At 44.0% G+C, this 21609-nt stretch overlaps 1 protein-coding gene and 1 long non-coding RNA gene across 2 annotated transcripts in view; one reads left to right on the top strand and one right to left on the bottom strand.

The window, feature by feature from the left end:
• The window catches only part of LOC111144687 (ankyrin 3), a 334097-nt gene extending 330631 nt beyond the window's left edge, over nucleotides 1-3466 (top strand). The window contains exon 44 of the mRNA XM_022499108.1: nucleotides 2035-3466. The gene's annotated coding sequence lies outside the window, so the exon portion shown is untranslated. The remainder of the gene's footprint in view (nucleotides 1-2034) is intronic.
• Nucleotides 1-21609, bottom strand: part of LOC111144689 — a 62145-nt gene that overhangs the window by 17645 nt on the left and 22891 nt on the right. The window lies entirely within an intron of this gene.

Here is a 21609-nt window from a genome sequence, read left to right as displayed (position 1 = left end):
TAAAGATTTTATTTATTTATTTGACAGACAGAGATCACAAGTAGGCAGAGAGGCAGGCAGAGCGAGAGAGAGGAAGGGAAGCAGGCTCCCTGCTCAGCAGGGAGCCTGATGCGGGGCTCGATCCCAGGACCCTGAGATCATGACCTGAGCTGAAGGCAGAGGCTTAACCCACTGAGCCACCCAGGCGCCCCTGAATAGCATTTTTTAAAAGTATAGGAACATATCCAATATTTCTATAAAACATAAAATTTGCTTGCCTTAAGGTGATAAGAGGAAGACTTTGCTTCTTATTGCAAGATTAACCTGGGAAACTGGATTGGCTTCTGGAAGACAGGATGCAAAACAAGTTCAACTGGGTTGTAATGGTTGCATTACATAAATTTCCTAAAAATTATCAGACTGTATTTACAGTAGATAAATTGTATGACATATAAATTATATATCAGTTAAGCTGCAAAGACTGTGGGCGGCATGGGGAGGGCTTCAACTAGAGAAGATTGCTGAGGATCCTCCCTAGGAAGACAGAGGAAGAACACCGGGGTAACCTTATCACAGGGCCATCTAAGAACCCTGGTGCCCAGAAATTAAGGAGTAAGTGGTAGTAACAGGGGTGAAAATCCTGATTTTACTAGGATTTGCCCACTTTCTGGGACACGGTCTGGCCAAATGAGTCACTTTCCTTCTCTACCACCTCTGCAGAGTCATGGGAGGAGGGGGCCAATATAGAAATCACCCCAGAAGGAATTGATTGACACTCTGATGTTCTTGACTCCAAGCATTAGTGACCTGGGGCATGGAGGTTAGTAGCAGTTTTCATACAAAAAAAGGAAGCAAGAACCTAGTAGAACAGACAGAGGAAGTGCTGTACTAACATGTTGACCTAAGCCAAGGTATCCTGGGTGATCCATCTTAAAGGAAAAGAAATTTGCCTGGGGTAAGTAAATAACCTCAAGGTCACCGAGGACACAAAGGTCCCAACAGAAGCAAGTTTCTGAAGGCATCCCTACACCTGTAGAAATAGTCTGTTCCTTACTAATGAGTGAGCATGGCTGTTCCTAAAATTGTTCTTGTCTTCCTTGGGTTTTTTCTTGGGGCTAGAATTTGTTCTCAGGCCAGCATTCAAGCATGTTACCTTTTTACACTGAAAGAGGAGGATGGACTATACTAAGAAAACTTTGTTTTATGAAGAAAGAGTGCATAGCAAAAATTATTGGTTTATTTTGACTGTATTGACTGGTGATAAAACACTGATACTTTATGCCGTGATTATCCAGTAAGACAAGATGTTGTCAGCCCCCATAAAGAAGCTCAAATACAATGAGTCGAACTTGTCATGACTAATGTGGGGCAGGAGGAGGGAAAGTATTCTTTGCAGCAGCACAAGATGGTCTTTAATTTTAATTTGTGCACGGAAAAGCCAATTTCAGAGTAATGAAGGAATGATGCTGTTCTCCCTTTTTGAAAGATGAGTTGCACTTTGGGGACTGAACACTTATTATAAAACATACGGATGTTACTGAAATAATCTATCCGGCGTCTGTGTCCCTAGTCCTTTCTGCCCATGAGAACCCCGGACCCCTGATATTTTGATGTTGATGGAAATCCCAGACAGCACCTCTGTCAGCCTTCTCATTTTATCGCTAAGACAAGGTCCAACGGGCTGGAAGTGGCTTTCCCAAGTACCTGAGTGACCTGATCAGAGCTGGCAGCCCTGAAGAGGGTCTTTTCCAACTCAACCTCGAAAGCCACAAATCCAGTGAGGAGTGTGCTGTGGAGGGCATGGGGTTACCTAGACAAAGTCACTGCCTTCAAAGGGCTCTCAGGTATACCTCAGGGCTTTGTTCTAGCAGATTGCCTTGGTTAACAGAATCTTGTGAAACCCCCCACATTAGAAAGTGGACGCCCCGCCTCGTTCTCTCAGGCTTTTCTATTGAATGGCAGGAAGGCTTAGGCAAATTCTTAAAACAAAACAAAACAAAAATGGAAGACAAGCAAGCAAGCTAAACTCACTACCTATTGTCTCTCTTTCCACAGGATCATGTGTTTTTACTGCCAGTATTGAGAAATTCATGGAAGATATGTCAGCAGGAAGTAAAAATTCACGGAGAAGGGTGTGTGTGTTTGCCGCTTCCACACATTAATGGCATGATTTTTTTTTTTATGCAAAAAGAAAAAAAAAAGAAAACTACCCACATTTTAATTTAGCATGAGCCAATTTACAGAGCATGGAAATTCACTTTCATTCCCAGGATTGGCGCGTGTGCAATTAGCAATGCAGTGTATATACAAGAAGCCATGCTGTTAACAGTTTATCTTAAGTAATTTGGTGTCATTTACGAAAGGAAGAAATTCCTGCCGCCAGAAGGGACAGAAGACGGGACGATGAAATCACAGAAAAACACTAAAATTACTAACTCCACAACAGCTCGCCTTATTTTTCTTGGACCCAACTGTCAGGGTATAAACACTATTTGTTTCTTTTTTAAAACATCTATAGTTTTGCTGTAAATAATAACACTGTATAAATTCTAACAGAAAAATAGAATAAATGTTGATAAGGCACTGCCTCTTAGAACACAAACAGAATATTGCAAATGCATTTAACGTACTAGGGGTCTCAAGTGACCACCCTAGAAGACGGGGGAGGGGTTTCGGGTGGGAGAATATTCACTGATTCTTGTATATTAGCAATTATAATGTTTGTATATGCAAAACTGCTAGCTTGATTTTAAAAAAAGAAAAACAACAAATCTTTAAAATCTGCTGCAAATTTAAATAATTCCCCAAATGAGGAATTCTGTAGTTCTGTGAAAAAATTTTTTCTTCAGAATACTAATATTTTGATGCATGTGTATCACCTTATTTTGATTAAATCTTTTCCAATTTTGCAAACACTACAGTATACTGCAACACAGAAGATTTTATCTGTAAACACAAAGCCCTTCATCTAATATTTGTTGCTATTGCCAATTTTTCAATGAAATGACCTAAAAATGAAAAAAAAGAAAACCCTATATGGTAGTTGCTTTAGGGGGAGGGGGGAGCTGTTAGTGCTTAAAAGGGGGTAATGCTTGCCGCTTTAGAGGTGGATGGTGCTCATAAGAGGCCCCAGTTGGGGGTAAAATTTAAAATGGACTGAACCGGAATTCGTAGCTAGTAGAATGGCAGCACGCTGTACAATTACTACTGTATCGTGTACTGGCTATAAGACGTAGACACCTTTGAATAAGGCAATCATTTGTAACCATTCTAGCAGTGTCATATTAGGTTAATAAGGCTGCTGTGTTTTCAAGGGCATTTTTATTTGGGTTTTGGTGAAATCCTTTAATTTGTTGATTACATTCATATAAAATCAGCATTCATTGACACATAGCTCTAATGACATATGTATGAAAAACCATACACTGGATGACCTAGTCGATTATTTAAGCATAAAATAAATTGTGTTAAACTCTTCACCCATCTGTGCTCTGCAGTGTCCTTGTGTTCTCTGGCAAAAGGTAACCGGCTGACTCCTGGCGTCTGGCCTCCCCAGCCCCCTCCCCGCTCCTGTTCCAGCCTCTGCCTCTGGGGTCACTAGAGTCCCTAACGTTCAGTTGTGCCCTGCAAACTCCCAGTTTACAGAAATTCTGTGCATTTCACAGAGGAGCCAGGAATTAAAGATTAACTGATCTTTGCCCTTGTCTGGTTTGTGCTGTCCCCAGAATAGTGGGGAATTGGAGCTATTGCAACCGCATGTCCAGAAGTTGCACATGGACCCTACCAGCCAACATCCAGTATGCCACTGCTTTTAGCCCCTAAAACGCTCATTTGTTTGCCGTTGGCATTCATTGTCGGTGCTTGTAAGTTGGGACATTTCACGTGATAACCCAGATTCCCACCTTCCCCTAAGATGTAAGATTTGACAACAGCTCTCATTTCCAGATGGCATCAACCAGGTGTGTGGGGTCCAGGTGACAGGGAAGCCGCCCACCTCTTACGTCTGTGGGCCCTGACCGGCCTGGTACATACTGGAATCCGCAATCAGACCCTGATGATAAATCTGCCCCTGTTGAATGATAAATTCAACAGGGGCAGAGACCGTGGCTGTTTTAATTGGCGCTCTGGCCCAGAACCTGGCACACTGTCATGGTGACACTAGCAATCTCACTGCTAAAATTGGAACCTCCCTACATGTTCAGCTGTAGAAGAACACTGCTTGGAGGAGCTCAGTCCTCCTAACCACCTTATGAGGTAGTTACGGTCTCTGGTAGTAGTTGGCCCCATACAATATTACATGGGTGCCTGGAGCCATTTGGCAGGATCCCATATTTCTGTCCATTAAAGATGATTGCCGATGGGATGCCTGGCTGGCTCAGTCAGTGAAGCATGTGACTGTTGATCTCGGGGTGGTGAGTTTGAGCCCCACATTGTGGGTAGAATTTATGTTTAAAAAAAAAATTGCTGAATCAGATGAGTTATTTCCAAAAAGGATTCAGTATCAGTGCAGAACACATGTACAGAGAGTCTACTCTGCCTGAATAATGGGGCTAGACCATATTTGCATGACACCCCAAACAAAGTGCCTCTACATCTGCACCAAGATCGTCTTAGGAGGAGCAAACTCAGACCCCTGAGAATCTTAAACAAAAAGAAAGATTCCCCCAAAGCCTCTCTTTGTAAAACTGAGATCGGAATTCAGATATTCTAACTTCCCATCTAAGAATTATGGATTTCTGACTCCCAGTCCTTGACACATACACATTTATCCTGAATTGGAAACTCAATGAAGTATACTTATCTGTATTAAGTAATTATTACTATTACGTTTATATAGTGAAAAATTTGACTGCAGTTCAAGAAAAAGCTCATTTGAGCTCAGAAGTATCCAAAATAGAAAAATATTTTATTTGCATTTATATGTGTGTATGTATATATTTACATGTGTGCATTGATTGAATACATACATTATATATTCCTACTAGTCTTTGGCCTGCAGGCTTATAAAAATGTATTTAAGCTTTTCCTTGACTGACATTGCTGTTTAAAAAAAAAAAAAAGATTTCTGATATTTACTCTGTGTTTCATTTTATATTCTTAGCAAATTCCTGAGTTTGTTAAACTGAAGTGTATTATCATATTGTATTGCCAAGTTATGGCAATGTACTGTGCATGGTTCTTCCACCATTTCTAAGAGGCATCCACTTCACCAAACACATAAGCATCTGTGTTTCTCCAGGACATATTAAAAAATTGTTCATTTCCTTTATTATTATGAGCTTCAGGTCACATTTGGCTGTGCAGCAGGGATATGTGGTAAGTCCAGAAATAGAAATCACAGAAATAATAACTCATTCCTTGAGTCTCCGAAGAAACCAGAATCCAAAACCTAACTTCCTATCTGGATAAGTCTTCGTATTTTTGGTTTGTTAAGGAGGCCCTAAGAGAGGAAAGGGTGTATAATTTTACTCTTGTCACATGGCCCTGCTTCTCTTTCATGAAGTCATGACCAAATGGTCCATAAGCAAATTTTTTTTTAAGATTTTATTTACTTATTTGACAGAGATCACAAGTAGGCAGAGAGGCAGGCAGAGAAAGAGGGGGAAGCAGGCTCCCCTGCTGAGCCAAGAGCCCAACACAGGGCTCGATCCCAGGACCCCGGGATCATGACCTGAGCTGAAGGCAGAGGCTTTAACCTACTGAGCCACCCAGGTGCCCCCATAAGCAAATATTTTTGACATTGAGCTACGAGTCAGATTTCAAAAGACTTCTCTCAATAATGGTGACAAGAAGCAATGGTGTAATTTACTTATGTGGTAACGTGGCTGACAACGTACCAATACAAATTAAGAACAGAACAGACTCTGAGGAACACCCTTGGTAGTCAGTCCAATAGTCTTTACTTCTTTAAAAGGATTGAATGCAGACAGTTCAAAACAGGGCATAATGCTAAAGACCGGTGGGAGCCACTAGGCTGTAAGGGGCACCAGGAAGCAAAATCTGCCAGGGCTTTTTTTTTTTTTTTTTTTTTTAAGATTTTACTTATTTGAGAGAGAGCATAAGCAGAGGAAATGGGGAGAGGGAGAAGCAGGCTCCCCGCTGAGCACGGAGCCTGATATGGGACCCAGGACCCTGGATCATGATCTGAGCCAAAGACAGCTCCTTCACCAACTAAGCCACCCAGGCATCCCCCTGCCAAGACTTTTGGTCCAAGACCACATCAGAACTTCTTATTGTTATCCCAGAAGCACTCTCCCTGTCTCCTTTCCCCTGACATCCTCAGTTGCCACTTCCCTTCTGACCCCTAAGTCAAGCAAGGGCATAACTCTGGGAACTGGGCAAGAACAGTGATTTACCAGTTATTTTTTAAGATTGTATTTATTTATGTAAGACCGTGAGAGAGAATAAGCAGGGGGAACAGCATAGAGAGAGGGAGAAGCAGGCTCCCCACAGAGCAGGGTGCTCGAAGTAGGTGGGGCTGGATCCCAGGACACTGAGATCATGACCTGAGCTGAAGGCAGACACTTAACTGACTGAGCCACCCAGGCACCTCTGGTTTGCTGGATTTTTAAAAAGACCCAGTCCCACCAGGTCCTCATGCTAAACTGTGCACTTCCTGGGGCAAGGATCCAGTTTTGTTCTCTGCGGTATCCACAGCACACAGAATACTGCATGACACCCCATAGGTAGGTTGAGTGCCTGAATGAACAAATCCACAACACATCAGAGGTCCCAGAACGGTAAACAGGAGATGTTACTCCATGCACCATCGTGTGCACTATTTTCTATACAGGTTCAATCAAGTTGGCGATTGAAGGAAGGCATAGCTTTCGATTCTTCTGATTTCATTCACCAAGGACTAACCTGCTCTGGGGCGCCTGGGTGGCTCAGTCATTAAGCATCTGCCTTTGGCTTGGGTCATGATCCCAGGGTCCTAGGATCAGGCCCCACACTGGGCGAGCTCCTCAACGGGAAGTGTGCTTCTCCCTCTCCTACTCCTCTTGCTTGTATTCCCTCTCTCACTGTCTCTGCCAAATACATGAATAAGATCTTAAAAAAAAAAAAAAAAAGGACAAATCTGCCCTTTCCAGTTGCACCATGCCCTTATTAGCCCCAAAGCCTTAAAGAGTTAGACTCAAGTATACCCGTGCCTCCTGCACAAACAGCACAGTCACACTGCTGAGCTGGCTGTCTTTCCCAGGGCCAGAGCTATCGTCCTTGTCCTTACCACAAACAGGCCACTGAGAAACCTGGCAAGAGTGTGGAGAACCCATCATGAACCCTTGTTTCTGTGAAAGGCAGCTCGGTCTCCTCTCTTTCAGATGTGATAGTCAGATTTTTTTAAAAAGTGTCACTACCTCAAGATTCCTACCCCGTTGCTGTTGTGTTTGCTGGGCTGGTAAAGGCCCAGAAGGTCCAGAAATTATACCCTAGAAATCCTGGGGCCATATCCAGTTTGCAGAGAGATTTTGTTTGGATTACCTGAAGTTTGAAAAAAGATGGCCAGCATTTCTTAAAAATCAGATTTTAAGGGCACCTGGATAGCTCAGTGGGTTAAGCAACTACCTCTTGGTTTGGGCTCAAATCATGATCTTGGGGTCATGGGATCGAGCCCTGCATCAGGCTCCAAGCTCTGTGGGGAGTCTGCTTCGACTTCTGTCTCTGCTTCTCCCTCTGCCCCTCCCACCGCTCACACACTTGCACATTCTCTCTCTTAAAATAATTTTTTTTTAAAAAATCAGGAGATTTTAAATGAAAAATGAATTGTGAGTTCTCTTTAAAATCTAAAGAAGTGATAATGCTATTTCTGAAATTCCTTCTAACAACCACCTAGAGCAAAACTGCACATACCATCTTCGGACAGGCATGTGTTTCACAAACGCTCACCACGGCCCTTCCTTGTCCTATTATCTCTAAACCAGCCGACTTTATTCTTGTCTCTTCAGTCTCAGTTTGGTCTCACTGGAAGAAAGAGAAAGGAAGTTGATGTGATCCTCCTTAAATTCCTCCTTTGTTTTTGGCAAACCAAACATCTACCTCATTTTCATCCTCTCTCTCAGTCCTAGTGGAGGATGATGGAATAAGGGCATGAGGAACTGTGAAGAGAAAGAGGGGTCACGTGGCTCTCCACACCCGCCCAGCCAGCCATCTTGCTCAGCAACAGGCATTCCGTACTGGCCACTTTCCAGGGGCTTTTCTGGGTGCAGGACTCCGCAGTTCCCTGCCCCCACCTTCAAAGGAGCCGAAAACAGCCTCTGTGTGCAGTCAAAATGGAGGCCCCCTCAGGAAAAAACCCTATGATGACTCGTGGCAATGAAATCGGTGTAGGACCCTGTAAGGAGCGCATGCTGGAGGACAAGGAGAGACCATGCAGAGGGAGAGAACAGCCCTGTGGCCGCTGAGTGTGGCCATGGCGCTTTCATATCACGCCTGCAGGTCATAATCCAAGGAGACTCAAGGGCTGATGAAAGTAGCAGTTCAGCAGAAAACTTTATTATTTATTTTTTTAAGATTTTATTTATTTATCTGAGTGAGAGAGAGAGAGACAGAAGGAGCAGGGGGAGGAGCAGAGGGAGGAGGAGAAGCAGACTCCTCACCGAGCAGGGAGCCTGACCTAGGGCTCAATTCCAGGACCCTGGGATCAGACCTGAGCTGAAGGCAGATGCTTAACTGACTGAGCCACCTGGGCACCCCTCAACAGAAAACTTTAAACACACCTCGAAGTTATTTGGTCAACTCTACAAGAGAATACAAGCCCACTGGACTTCCAGGGAGTCTGGATTTAGGTAAAATTAGTTGAAACTTTAAATTCATGCATGATGTTTTTCAACTTCTGTCTATGAAGTTCTTCCTAGCTCAGACCTCTTCACAAAGCCTCCCCTGTTGATGCCAACCCACACTGGCAACTGAGGTAAACTAAATGGGTATCCCATGATTCCGCACTCAAGTCTCCTGCCTTGACAGTTTCTCTGAGCGTCTTGCTCTTCAAGAACAAGGACTCTATTCTCCACATCCCAGGAGCAGACATGGACACACAGTAATAAATACTCAGCTTTGCATTTCTAATTATTTACTAGTCCTCTCTGATGAAGTCTTGGCAGATTCAGCTCTGCGGCAGTGCACCCTGATGGCTCAGTAGGGTGCACACCCTGGCCTCCAGAAGTCAGTGCTTGGGTACAGTGAAGGGCAGAGGTAGAGCTGCCTCATAGCTCGGCTTGCTAACACTGTACTATAGTCAGTGTGACCTGTCTGCATAGAACCTAAAGGAAGAAGTAAATAAATGGTATCTAAGAAAAAGCCTGTGGAACTTTAATCTTGAAGGTCAAGGCTATCCAATGTCAGCAGGTAGGTAGATGATGGATGGGTGGATGGATGGATGGATGGAGTCATGGTAGCTGAGCATGGCTAGATTTAGAATAACTATCCTGCTTCTGGCTACGGTAAAACTTTGAGTACTCAAGTTCAATAGCCCAAAGTGGTCATACTCTCAAATATCTGTGGGCACTTAGGTCATCTAAATTAGACAAAGAGGTCATGGTAGACTGTGTTATAGATAAGTTATTGTCTGCCTCTTCCTGCAGGCGACTACCCTCCAGCCGCATCGCTTTCACCTTAACTGTGCAACTTGCTTTCGCCAATGAAAGAGGAGCATTGGCTCTAAGAGCTAGTGCTTTCTTCTTCATGCTCCCTCTCCTCCTACTTCAATACCAGGGATGGTACCCCAGAGAGGCTGCTTCCAGATCCAGTACTGGAGTGAAGGTGATGTGGAGCCGAGACACAGTTGCCCCACAATGAACAAGTGATGTGAGCAAGAAATAGACCTTTCTAGTAAGAGTCTGAGATTTGTCAGTCATCTGTGACCACAGCATGACCTGGGATTAATACACAAGTCGGGGAGAAGACTTTAAGGGGTGTTGAGTACCAGGTAAGCATATTCCCCTTCTAAGTTTTCAAAATGTTGGCAGCTGGGGCACCTGGGTGTTTCAGCTGTTTAAACACCTGCCTTTGACTCAGGTCATGGTCCCAGTGTCACATTGGGGAATTACTGCTCAGCGGCGAGCCTGCTTCTCCTTCCCCCACTCCCCCTGTTTGTGCGCCTGCACGCATGCTCTGTCAGATAAATAGATAAATCTTTAAAAAAATAAAATATAAAATAGAATAAAATGTTAACAATTAATTTGATTTTTTTCCCATATTGCGTAGGTCAAAGCAAACATCCCTGTGAGCCGCCACTCTTCAACCTCTACCACTGACTCTTGGCATTTGTGGAACAGACATGCACCTGGATCACACTATATAAATTTATTGATGTGTGATTTTTAATTATACACTATAAAGTTGGTGTACCTAAGCAAGCAATTTAATTCCTGAGTCAGTCTGAGGGGTTACCTAACATCCCCACCTCAGAGCAGCTCGGGTGTGCTCTAAGTACCTTTCAAGTGCTAACACTCTCATTAAGGGTCTATAGGAGGTCCTTGGCTTTTTTTTTTTTTTTTACAGAGAGAGATCACAAGTAGGCAGAGAGGCAGGCAGAGCGGGGGCAGGGGGGGGGATATGCTCCCCACTGAGCAGAGAGCCCAATGTGGGGCTCAATCTCAGGACCCTGAGATCATGACCTGAGCTGAAGGCAGAGGCTTAACCCATTGAGCCACCCAGGTGCCCCTCAGAATATTTTTAATATACCTGTAAACTATAATTTTCTCCCCTTAAATATTTCAGACTTAAATGTCTTGGTATTTAAAGTGTTTTTTTTTTTTAATTTTATTTATTTATTTTACAGAGAGAGATCACAAGTAGGCAGAGAGGCAGGCAGGGGGTTGGGGGGGAAGCAGGCTCCCTGCCGAGCAGAGAGCCCGACTTGGGGCTCGATCCCAGGACGCTGAGATCATGACCTGAGCCGAAGGCAGAGGCTTCAACCCACTGAGCTACCCAGGCGCCCTGGTCCCTGGCTTTTTAACCCTCATTTTATTGCCTATTAGTGAGAAGCTGATCTTCCCTTGTGCACCTGGGCCTGAGGGGGCTCCTGCCTCCCTCCACGGCCACACTCTGTCCATCTCAGCCTTCCCTCTCAGGCCCCCACAGACCAGCGAGAAAGCGCGTCCACTAATCGCTCTTCGTCTGAGAATTCTCAGTTGCCTGCCCAGTCACACAGGACATCAGATCCAGAATGTAAACCAACTGTGTTACTAAGCTTTACTCCAGCTGACTTTTTTTTTTTCTTTTTTAACATGCAGCAAGGCTTTTTTGAGAAGGAAGTGGTGCACAGATTTACAATCTGGTGCAAGTTCCTTGTTGCAGATTGATGCTCCGCGTCGCACAGCTCTGGCAACGCTAGCTTTCTTTTCTGTTCCTCAAAAGTGCCAAGTTCCTCATCTCCTTCCCATCCCATTTGTCCTCTGCCAGGGAACCTCTCATTTCAATCCCCAAATGTCGCCTTCTCAGGACTTCCCTGCTCCCCTCTCTGGCTCCCCCGTTACCCCGTCACACCACCATATTTATTATCCTCATTGCATCACCACTCACATCACCCTTTCCTCTGTAGACTAGTTTCCTGTCCGTATCCTTCCCTCTCTCCAAAGCGTCCAATGCAAGACTTCACGCTAGCAGCGCTCGGACGTTTGTTGAATAAATAGACGAGGGACGGAGGGAAGTACAAACAAGGATGGCTCAGGATACATTCCGTACACATCTGTATGTGACAAGGAAACACGGCAACACCTGCCGTGACTCATTGTGAAAGATCAGAAAGACTTCGGCTGGCCTTTGAGGGTGGCTGTGCTCCACACCCAGTGAAGACTCGCTGAGAAGAGTTTTATAACTCAGCTTCCCCTCTACAGCATTTTATGAGAGCTTTGTCACAAACCGTCAGGTGTCATCGTGGTGTTTTTCCATTCTGTGCTGAGGACATGTGATGGGAAGGTTGTTAGAGTCATCTGGTGTGTGTCACAGCATCAGATCTTCCAATGACTCTTTGAATCACCCAAACGCACAGCACAGCCCCTGTTAAACTGGTACTAGACAGATGAGCCATCTTCCTGGATGAAGCAGGAGTCTTGCTGGTGGGACAAAAATGGAAAATGGCTGCTCACACAGTCGAGTGACCACGTTGTATAATGGCTACCACTCTCCCTACCCTGGTAGGGCCAATCTAGAACTGGAATCTGAATTCTCCCAGGGCTTCACGTGGTTAAAAAATCAGATGCTGCAGGGCCTGATGCAAGGTGTGAGAAGGGACAGGGCCTGAGAACACATGCCCCAGTTAAAACCGCAAGTGAGTTCTCATGAGAACTGTTTAACAATGCAGGAAGGCAGGCCCAGCTTTTGTCAGCACTTCCGGTTTTTTTCAAGAGACCTGGAAATCTAAATGAGAAGAAGGCAGTGGGCTAGGGATACACAGGAGTATGGTATCTTACAGACCCAACTCCAACGCTATTTATCTCACCCATGCTATGTCCAAGTCACTGTCCTAGATATCCTTATATATCCTAGATAGAGCCATTTCTCAAAAATGAAAAAAACAAGAACTGGAATCCATAGACTCAAGAGGCTTTATTTAACCTTGTCAGAAAGCAAGGTATGTTCTTAGAACATAAGACGGTATGGGGAGGGCTTTGTATTTAATAAGTGAGTGTGTGTGGAGCCCACTGACGGTCCTGACATGCAGGAAATGCCACAACTGTCAGCTCCGACGATGATTGTTATGAGCATTAAAAGAATGATTACATTATCCTGACAACCGTGATCGCAGGATCGTCCTTGACAAAGTGACCTGAGAAGGCCAGGCAGAGCCTGTGCAAGTCGGGCCCTCAGTAAACACCCGCTGAAGGGCGGACTGCTGGGAGAAGGGGCTGGGACTTGAGAAAGGAGCGGATTTCAACATGTCAAGACAGGAGGCTGGGACTAGAGGAACAAAGAGGCTGGAAGGATGAACACATCCCTGAAGCGGGAGCAAAGCTGGTTTGGGTCAGAACTTCAGGAGAAAGCACAGGAGGCCAGGGTGGAAGGAGACACTCAGCAGGAGAGCTCAGACGGCCCGCGCAGACCCCACGTGGACCGCAGTGGGCACCTGAACGCCTCATAAAGCCCACTGCGCACTGCCTGCTAGAGGGTGCGAGTGACAATCGGCCATATCAGCCAACAGAGAGACTAGTTCTTAAGAGCAGTCCCAAATTTGTAGATGTTTAGGACCTGGAGAATGGTTTCGTGTGCTTACATGCTTTCATTTTTTTTTTTTAAGATTTTATTTATTTATTTGACAGAGACAAAGCGAGAGAGGAAACACAAGCAGGGAGTGGGAGAGGGAGAAGCAGGCTCCCCGCTGAGCAGGGAGCCTGATGCGGGGCTCTATCCCAGGACCCTGGGACCATGACCTGAGCCAAAGGCAGACACTTAATGACTGAGTCACCCAGGCACCCCTTTACATGCTTTTACATAATTTATATCACGCCATACTAGTTAAATGGCCTCAGACAAGTTACTTAACCTTTATATTTCTTCATCTGGAAAATGGGGGTGGTAGTTTTATCAACTGCAAATAGTGGAAATGAGATCATTCAAGTAAAACACTTCAAAAAGTATCTGACGGAGAGGAAAGTGCTCCATAAACGTTACCTATTTTTTTTATTATTTGTGGGGGTGTATTATGCTGAGAGGTGAAAGAGAGGAAAATGCCTTGCCTGGGCCTCTGTGGTTCGTGAGTCGTGGTGTAGGCGGGAGGCCCATGACACAACCTTTCATGTCTGGGATGCTTCACGTGGCTCCAGAGACCAGAGGATGGACACCTACTCTAGGGCTATGCAGTCTATCCCCAGCCCCATCACCCTCCAAGGCCTCAGCAGCCTGCTCTCTCCCACCCTTGCCCCTGGACAGGTAGGCCTCCATCCCCAGCCCATAGACAAAAAGTGAGCCTCCTTCCAGGAAACCACCAGTGTCCCTCCTCCCCCACCCCACCCGGCCGCCATTACCAGCTGCTGTCCCACTCCCTCAGTCAGTCACGAACTCCCACTCCAAGGCAAGAAGGTCCCCTCTTGACACAGTCGTCTCTAATCTCATTCTTGTTTCTCTAAATTCACTTCCTCTGCTCCATGAGAAAAGAGAAGTACTTTTTTGTTGTTCACAGAGGCGTGAAATGTGTATCTGGGGTGAGGAGTGGAGGTAGAGTTATGAGAAACTTGTATCCAGAACCTGTTTTTTTTTTTTTTTCTGACTTGGGCCCACAGTTACACCAAGAGATTACAATGAAAAGTTTTGATTCTTTGATTTATCGACCTCTTCGTCATCCACGATCATACTAAAATTCAAAGCTTACCAAGTCATAAATGAGAGTGAATATCCTACAAATATCAAATAGGATGTTAGAATGGAAAGCTGCCTCTTCCGTGTGCAGGCTGGGCAGCGGTCCAAACTGGGAGCACACTGAGCACACAGAGCTCCTCTACCTAGGAGAGACCAGGCACCAAAGATCCGTGGTCCCAGCAGCGAAGCCGGGGCCGCAGTCAGAACCGAGGTTGGGGGGCGGTGCTCATGAAAATGCAGGGAAGCTTTCAAAAGCAGTAATCCAGGAGCAAAGATGAGTTTGGCAACCAGGCAGCTGGGATAGGAGATGAGTCAGGAAATTGGATTCACGATTGCTGTCAAATGCTTTCCCTGTTGCTTGAGCCCGTTTCTATCTTACCACCTTCAAACGTGGCGGCTTTTATTCCAGCGACATCAAGAGGCACCACTTGCCTCAGATGGCAGTCCTTTACCAAGTACCTCAAGAACACAGGTTGTATTCTCCGGATTTATCTAACATGCCAAGTGCTGCAAGTTTTCCTTGTTTTGGGGGGTTAAGTCTGTTTAAAAACAACATCGTGATAAAATGTAAATACTGGTTAAAGGGAACTTGTCCTGTTGCCATAGAAGTTTACCGCACAGTGAAAGAAGCCATTAACAAAATGAAAAAGCAACCTACCAGTGCGCCTGGGTGGCTCAGTCGGTTAAGCATCTGAGTCTTGATTTTGGCTCACGGTATTATCTTGGGGTCCTAACGCTCTGTGCTGAGCTTGGAGGCTGCTTAGGTGTCTCTGTCTCTGTCTCTCTCTCTCTCTGTCTCTGCCCCTCCTCTTGCCTATGTACTCTCTCTCTCGAAATAAATAAATAAAATCTTAAAAAAAAAAAAAGCAACCTACCAAATGGGAGAAAATATTTGCAAATCATATATCTGATAAGGAGCTAATCTGCAAAATATATAAAGAATTCATACCACTCAAAAGCAAAAGAAAATTGCCCAGACAATCCAACTTAAAAATGGGCAAAGAATCTGAATCGACATTTTTCCAAAAAAGACATGAAGACATATAGATGGGCAAACAGGTATGTGAAATGGTGCTCAACGTCACTCACCCTCAGGAAATGGAAATAGAAGCCAATGTGATATCACCTCACACCTCTCAGATTGCATATTATAGGAAAGACAAGAAGGAACCAATGTTGGCAAGGTGTAGAGAAAACCCTCATACACCTTGGTATGAATGTAATTTGGTTGCAGCCACTTTGGAAAATGATATGAAGGTTCCTCAAAAAATTAAAGACTGAACTGCCATGTGATCCAGCAATTCCACTCTTGGGTATTTATCTGAAGGAAATGAAAATGCTAACTCAAAAAGATATACGCACTCCTGTGCTCATCACCACATCATTCACAATAGCCAAGACACGGAAGCAACCTAAGTATCCATCAGTGGATGAATGGATAATGGAAACATGGCATATGTTTCACCCATAAAGACAAACAAACAAACCAAAGAACCACAAGGATATCCTGCCATTTTCAACAACATGGATAGACCTTGAGGGCTTACGCTAAGTGAGATAAGCCAGACAGAGATAACTTACTTGTAGAATCGAAATAAAAACCGAACTCACAGAGAACTCACCTTGCCAAAGGTGGGGGATGGGCAAAATGGGTGAAGGGGGTCAAAAGGTACTGACTTCCAGTTATAAAACAAGTAGTTCCTGAGGCTGTAATGTACCGCATGGTGACTATAGTTAGTAACACTGAATTGTATACTTGGAAGTTGCTAAGAGAATAGCTCTTAGAAGTTCTCATTGCAAGAAATGTGGAGGTGATATGAACTGGACTTACTGTGATCATTTTGCAATCTATACAAATCATGTTGTACATCTGAAACTAAGATGTTACATGTCAACTCTATCTCAATTTTTAAAAAATCTGAATACATCAAGCAAGTGAAAGCAATATGGAAAAACAGAATAGTCACGGGCTTCTCAGTATGACATATTTGGATTTCAATCCTGACTCCCTATGATCTTGGGGAAATGATCTTTCCATATGTACATGGAATACTAACCCTACCTTGCAAGGATATTTGGGGATTCAAGATAATGTATGCAAAAGTTCTTGTCTGGTAATGGTATTATTTTAATCACAGGCAGAATATATTTTTTTAAAGATTTATTTATTTGACAGACAGAGATCACAAGTAGGCAGAGAGGCAGGCAGAGAGAGAGAGAGAGAGGGGGAAGCAGGCTTCCTGCTAAGCAGAGAGCCCAATGCGGGGCTCGATCCCAGGACCCTGGGATCATGACCTGAGCTGAAGGCAGAGGCTTTAACCCACTGAGCCACCCAGGCGCCCCAATCACAGACAGAATATTGACCAGGAATTCAATGATCACTCCCTGATAGTGGCAGGTTGAACACCATGCACATAGCAAACAAATCATTATAAAGATGTAGCAGGACTGCCACATGGCTGGATAGTAATAAATGGAAGGGATACGTGAGGGGCAGGGAACAAGTGGATTGCAAGTCAAAAATGTTCTTTATCTTTAAATATGCCCTGTTATAACTGTTCTGAAAACTCTTTGAACTAAAGACATAGGTTTCACATTGTTTGGGATAAATTAAAATATTTTTTAAAAAAAGAGCGAGAGAGAGAAAGGTCTTTTCGTTCTTGACAAATGAAACTAAAAATGTCTACCTTTATCTCCTCCCGCAAAGGGAGGAAAAAAAGAAACTTGCTTTCATCTTAGAAAATACATAATGCTTAAGATAACTCATTATTAAGTATATTATCTTGACTTCCAAAAATGAGCTCCGTGGGCTGATATTAAGTCAGAAGTATGCTTATTGCCTGTGCTGTAGTGGAAAAAAAATGGCTCTAAGTGTATTTGTATCCCTTTATTTGTCTTAAATCCTAAACATCCTGTTGTCATGGAAATGCATTCCCTGAGCATCATATATGAGGTGTGTTTGTATTCCGCATAAAGAGATTTCTGGTATTTGTCACATTTGCCAATCTCATATATAAGAAAGCTGATTATCCAGGATTCATATGAGGTATATGATATCTGAAGCATCTGGCATGATTAATCCACGAGCTTGAAATGAAATGGAGTTGAAAGGAGGTATTGATAGTTTCAGAATGACGAGGAGGAGCAGAAGAAAGATAAGAATAAAACCAGCGAGTGAGGGGGACTTAGGTAAGAAATGCCACAGATTAGGCTGCATATTTCTTCTCTGTACTTTTCTAATGCTGATAACCAGTCCAGGTCCTTGGTTGAAAACAAAGGAATCCACCTGGCTAACTTGAGCAAAAAAAAAAAAAAAAAAAAAAAGAGTTTACTGAAAGAATGTCAAGCAGCTCACAGGATCATGGAAAAGGTTAAAGCTTTGGAAAACAAACACAAACCAAGAGAAACTGGGATGCTGAAGTGCAGCCAGAGTCATGTCACAAGAAAAGCTTGGCTAAGGAGACCTTGCAAAATGCCAGCCACGTCAATGCCACCACTGTGCTCACTTTGTTGTGACACTCTTTCTAGTCACAAAATTCCAGGTGGGATGGTCTGACAGGCTAAGCTGGGTTGCAACCTAGCGGCCAGGGGCCAAAAGAATCCAGCCTTTTCAACTTCCACAGTTGGAGGCAAAATCCCCACCTCTTACCAGATTCATCAAACAGAAGGAGGCTTAGATGTGGAGCAGCCCTCCCCCCCACCCCAACAAAAGTACAAAGTTTCCCCACAGAAAACGTTCTTTTGCATTTATGGTTTATATACTCTTTCTACCTTCAGAGAAGATTTAAAGAGGCTAGCAGTAAAAGGTATGGATTCAACGGATATATGAAAACAAAGGAAAGGTATTTAGAAGCCCTGGAACAAGGCTAGAAAGGACTTAGCAGATTGGGGCAGAGGGATGCTAGAAGAAGTAAGAAAAAATATATACCCTATTATTTCTGTTACATTTTCCCTTCACATTCTTCTTCCTATGTTTTCCTTTCTCCATCTCTTTGATGAATTTTCTTTCATTTTCAGTAATGTGAAAAGGTATAGGAGGACATTCCCAGACCATAGGGCTTCTAGAACTTGTTCTTCCTGGATCAGTTTTTTTGACGTTTCAATGTAAAGCACAACTAGTGGGCACCTGGGTGGCTCAGCTGTTTGAGTGTCTGCCTTCAGCTCAGGTCATATAACCATATTCCTGGGATTGAGCCCCAAAAGGGGTTCTCTGCTCAGCAGGGAGTCTGTTTCTTCCTCTCCCATCTCCCCTCACTCATTTTTGCACTTTCTCTCTCTCCCCTGCTCCCTCTCTGAAATAAATAAATAAGATCTTAAAAAAAAAAAAAACACTAGTATACAGTGTTGAAAATCCTGGCACATCACTGGCCATTACTAAAAGCAAAATCCTCCAAATCTCTCCAAGAAATGAGAGTGGTTGAATTCAGGTGCTATGGTGAGATGAACCTTAGCTTGAGTCATTAAAAAAACCATATTCCAGCCCAAAGTTTCACCTTTTAGAGACTAGATGACCACAGGAAGCCCCCCTAACCTCCATCTTGGTACTCAACATGGCTGGAGTGACAAGACTATGTACAAAAGTTGAGGTGATTCCAGACCACTGTAGTCATCCGTCTATCCATTTATTTATTTGTCCATTGAGCACTTACTACATGACAAGTCTAGTGAATAAGACACAAGGTTACTACCCTCAAGAAGCTGACATATTTGTCAGAGAACAGAACAGACAAGTGAAGAAGCTGTTTTTGCATCAGTATTGACTGGGGAAGATGCTCTGCACAAGTCCTACCCAAAAGCGTTGTCTGTTTAAAAAAAGAAGAAGAAATTAGAAAGGGCATATATGTAAATAAATACTTAAATACAGAATACTGAATGTAATATAGTGTATATAAGTTAATACATAAAAGAAAGATTTGTTCAGCATGGGGTGTCAGGGTATTAAATTTCCAAGAGAAGATGATGTCTAAAGAGGGTTTGAAAGACCAAAAGAAGACTCTGAGGCAGATAAGTGGGAAAAGGGCAGCTGAGGCAAAGTGAGTATACTGGGCAAAGATTGTAGGATTGAAACTTAAGTGTGCAGTGGGATCTACAAGATGTTTGGTGTGTTGGAAAACCAAAGGAAGCAAGAAAGAAATGAGATTAGAGAGAGAGATTAGGGACAATGAGTGGAACAGCTATTATGACCACTTATAGGCAAGTGGGTAACAACAGATGGTTTCACACAGGAAACCAAGAGGGTTGGGAAGCGGTTGAGTGGATAGATTTGAGAAGTGGAAAACTGCAAATGAAGAGAGTTAGTAGAAGGGATGGCAGTACCACAGGTGACAGTTGATGAGGCCCTAAGTGAAGTGGCTGCGGAGATAGAAATTGATCTAAGGACAATCAAGGAAGTAAGGCTGAGATAAACTAGTGGCTTAAAAAATCTGTGAGCTGGGGCGTGTGGGAGGCACAGTAAGTTAACCATCTGACTCTTGATTTTACCTCAGGTCGTAATCTTGGGGTTGTGAGATTGGGCCCCATGTCAGGCTCCATGCTCAGCAGGAAATCTGCTTGAGAGTCTCTCTCTTTCTCTTCCCCTCCCCTTGCTCATATGCACACTGTCTCTTTCTCAAAATAAATAAATAAATAAATAAATAAATAAATAAATAAATCTATCTTTTTAAAAAAATCTGTGAGTTAACCTAGTGTTAAATGTTCTGCCATTGAAAGAGATCTGTAGGATCAGGGAAGTAGAAAAACAACAAGGACACCACAATGTCATGAAAGTCAATAGAGGAGACCATTTTAAAGGGACATGAATATCACCAGTGTGAAATATTACGGAAAAGTCAGGTTAACTTAGAGGCAGAAACATGGCTGGCTGACATTTGTAACACTTTCAGACGTTTTGGTAAAAGCACTGTAAGCCAATTTAAGGAATGGTAGGGATTACCCTAAAACAGGGAAATGTATCTCAGAAGAGGACAGGGTTATTGTGTTGTTGTTGTTTTAAGATTTTATGTATTTATTTGAGAGAGAGAGAGAGAGAGAGTGAGCCAGAGAGCACAAGTGGGAGAAACAGCAAAGAGAGTGAGAGAAGCAGGTTCCCAGCTAAGCAAGGAGCCCAATGCAGGGCTTGATCCCAGGACCCTGGCACCATGACCTCAACCAACTGAGCCACCCAGGCAGCCCGGGAGGACAGGTTAGTAGAGGCCATGATGAAAAGGACCACTGGCCTACACAGTAGATGCAGAAAAGGAGAGGTGAGAAGTGACCAGGTAACTCATATTTTGCACGCAGACACACGTTCTTCCCTCCAGCAAACCTTGATTTCCCTTTAGAGACCTAATCTTCCATCCCCCAGAATCGACTTGGCTGGGAATGTAACCACCATCTGGACACAAGACCCAGGTCTGGTCAGAGGATTCCATTCTCTTGGCCACAACAATGGTTTCAATGAGGAGCCCGTAACCCAAACCAGACCAAGAACACACAATCCTCTGTTTTTCACATATTTGGGTTGGTTTGGTTTGGTTTAGTGGGAGCTGGTTTTCTCGGTTTTGTTGTTGGGGAGGGGCAAAAACTTTGTTTTTGTTTTTGTTTTGTTTTGTTTTGTTCTTTAGAGCTTTTGGTTCTTCCTCTCTGGCATCACTAAGCCTGTGGGCCACCTGCTGCAGAAGACCGGCCTCAGAGCAAGGAAAGCAGCACTGAGAGATGGGGAGGAGGGCAGAGGAGAAGAGAAGAAGGGAAGAGACGAGGTGGTAATGGGGTCATTCGTGCATCTGAAGCCACACTCAGACATTTTTCAATAAAATGGGCCAAAAGAGCTTCTTTATTTAAACCGCAGCCATTCAAAGTGGTTTTCCGTCTCCTCTATCCTAAAAGCCTGGCCTGAAACAGCAGGTTGGAGAGGTATTAGAAGTAAACCAGCTCCCGCAGCCTTGCCCAGAGCCAGCTCTGAACACGGATCTCCAGGTTTGCCTCCAACCCACTCAGACAACCAGGAGGTTAGGGGCCTTACCCTCCAGCTCCCCGAGGGTGGTAAGTCGGAAGAACATGTGAGGAAGCTTGCAGCCTCTCAGCAGGTTGGCCCTGAGCCCAGGCCATCCTGTGGCTGATGGATCCAGGTCTCCTGGAACCAGCTGTGAGACACAGAGATAGGGTACAATTCCGAGAATTTTTAGAGCAGACCTGACTGCTGCTATTCTGTAGAAATTAAGGACCAGACCACCCTTTTCTGCCAAAGTAAGCCAACTTCTAAAATGCAATTACTGTGAGAAAGAGATTCCCAGATGCCTGCCACTCCACATTTAAAGCAGATATTGGTCCTTCTTTGTCCAGAAGTGTAGTGCTCAC

This window comes from Enhydra lutris, unplaced genomic scaffold (genome assembly GCF_002288905.1).
Source record: "Enhydra lutris kenyoni isolate GAN:26980312 unplaced genomic scaffold, ASM228890v2 scaffoldscaffold12, whole genome shotgun sequence".
Lineage (NCBI taxonomy): Eukaryota > Metazoa > Chordata > Mammalia > Carnivora > Mustelidae > Enhydra > Enhydra lutris.
This window is presented reverse-complemented; position numbering and strand designations above follow the sequence as displayed.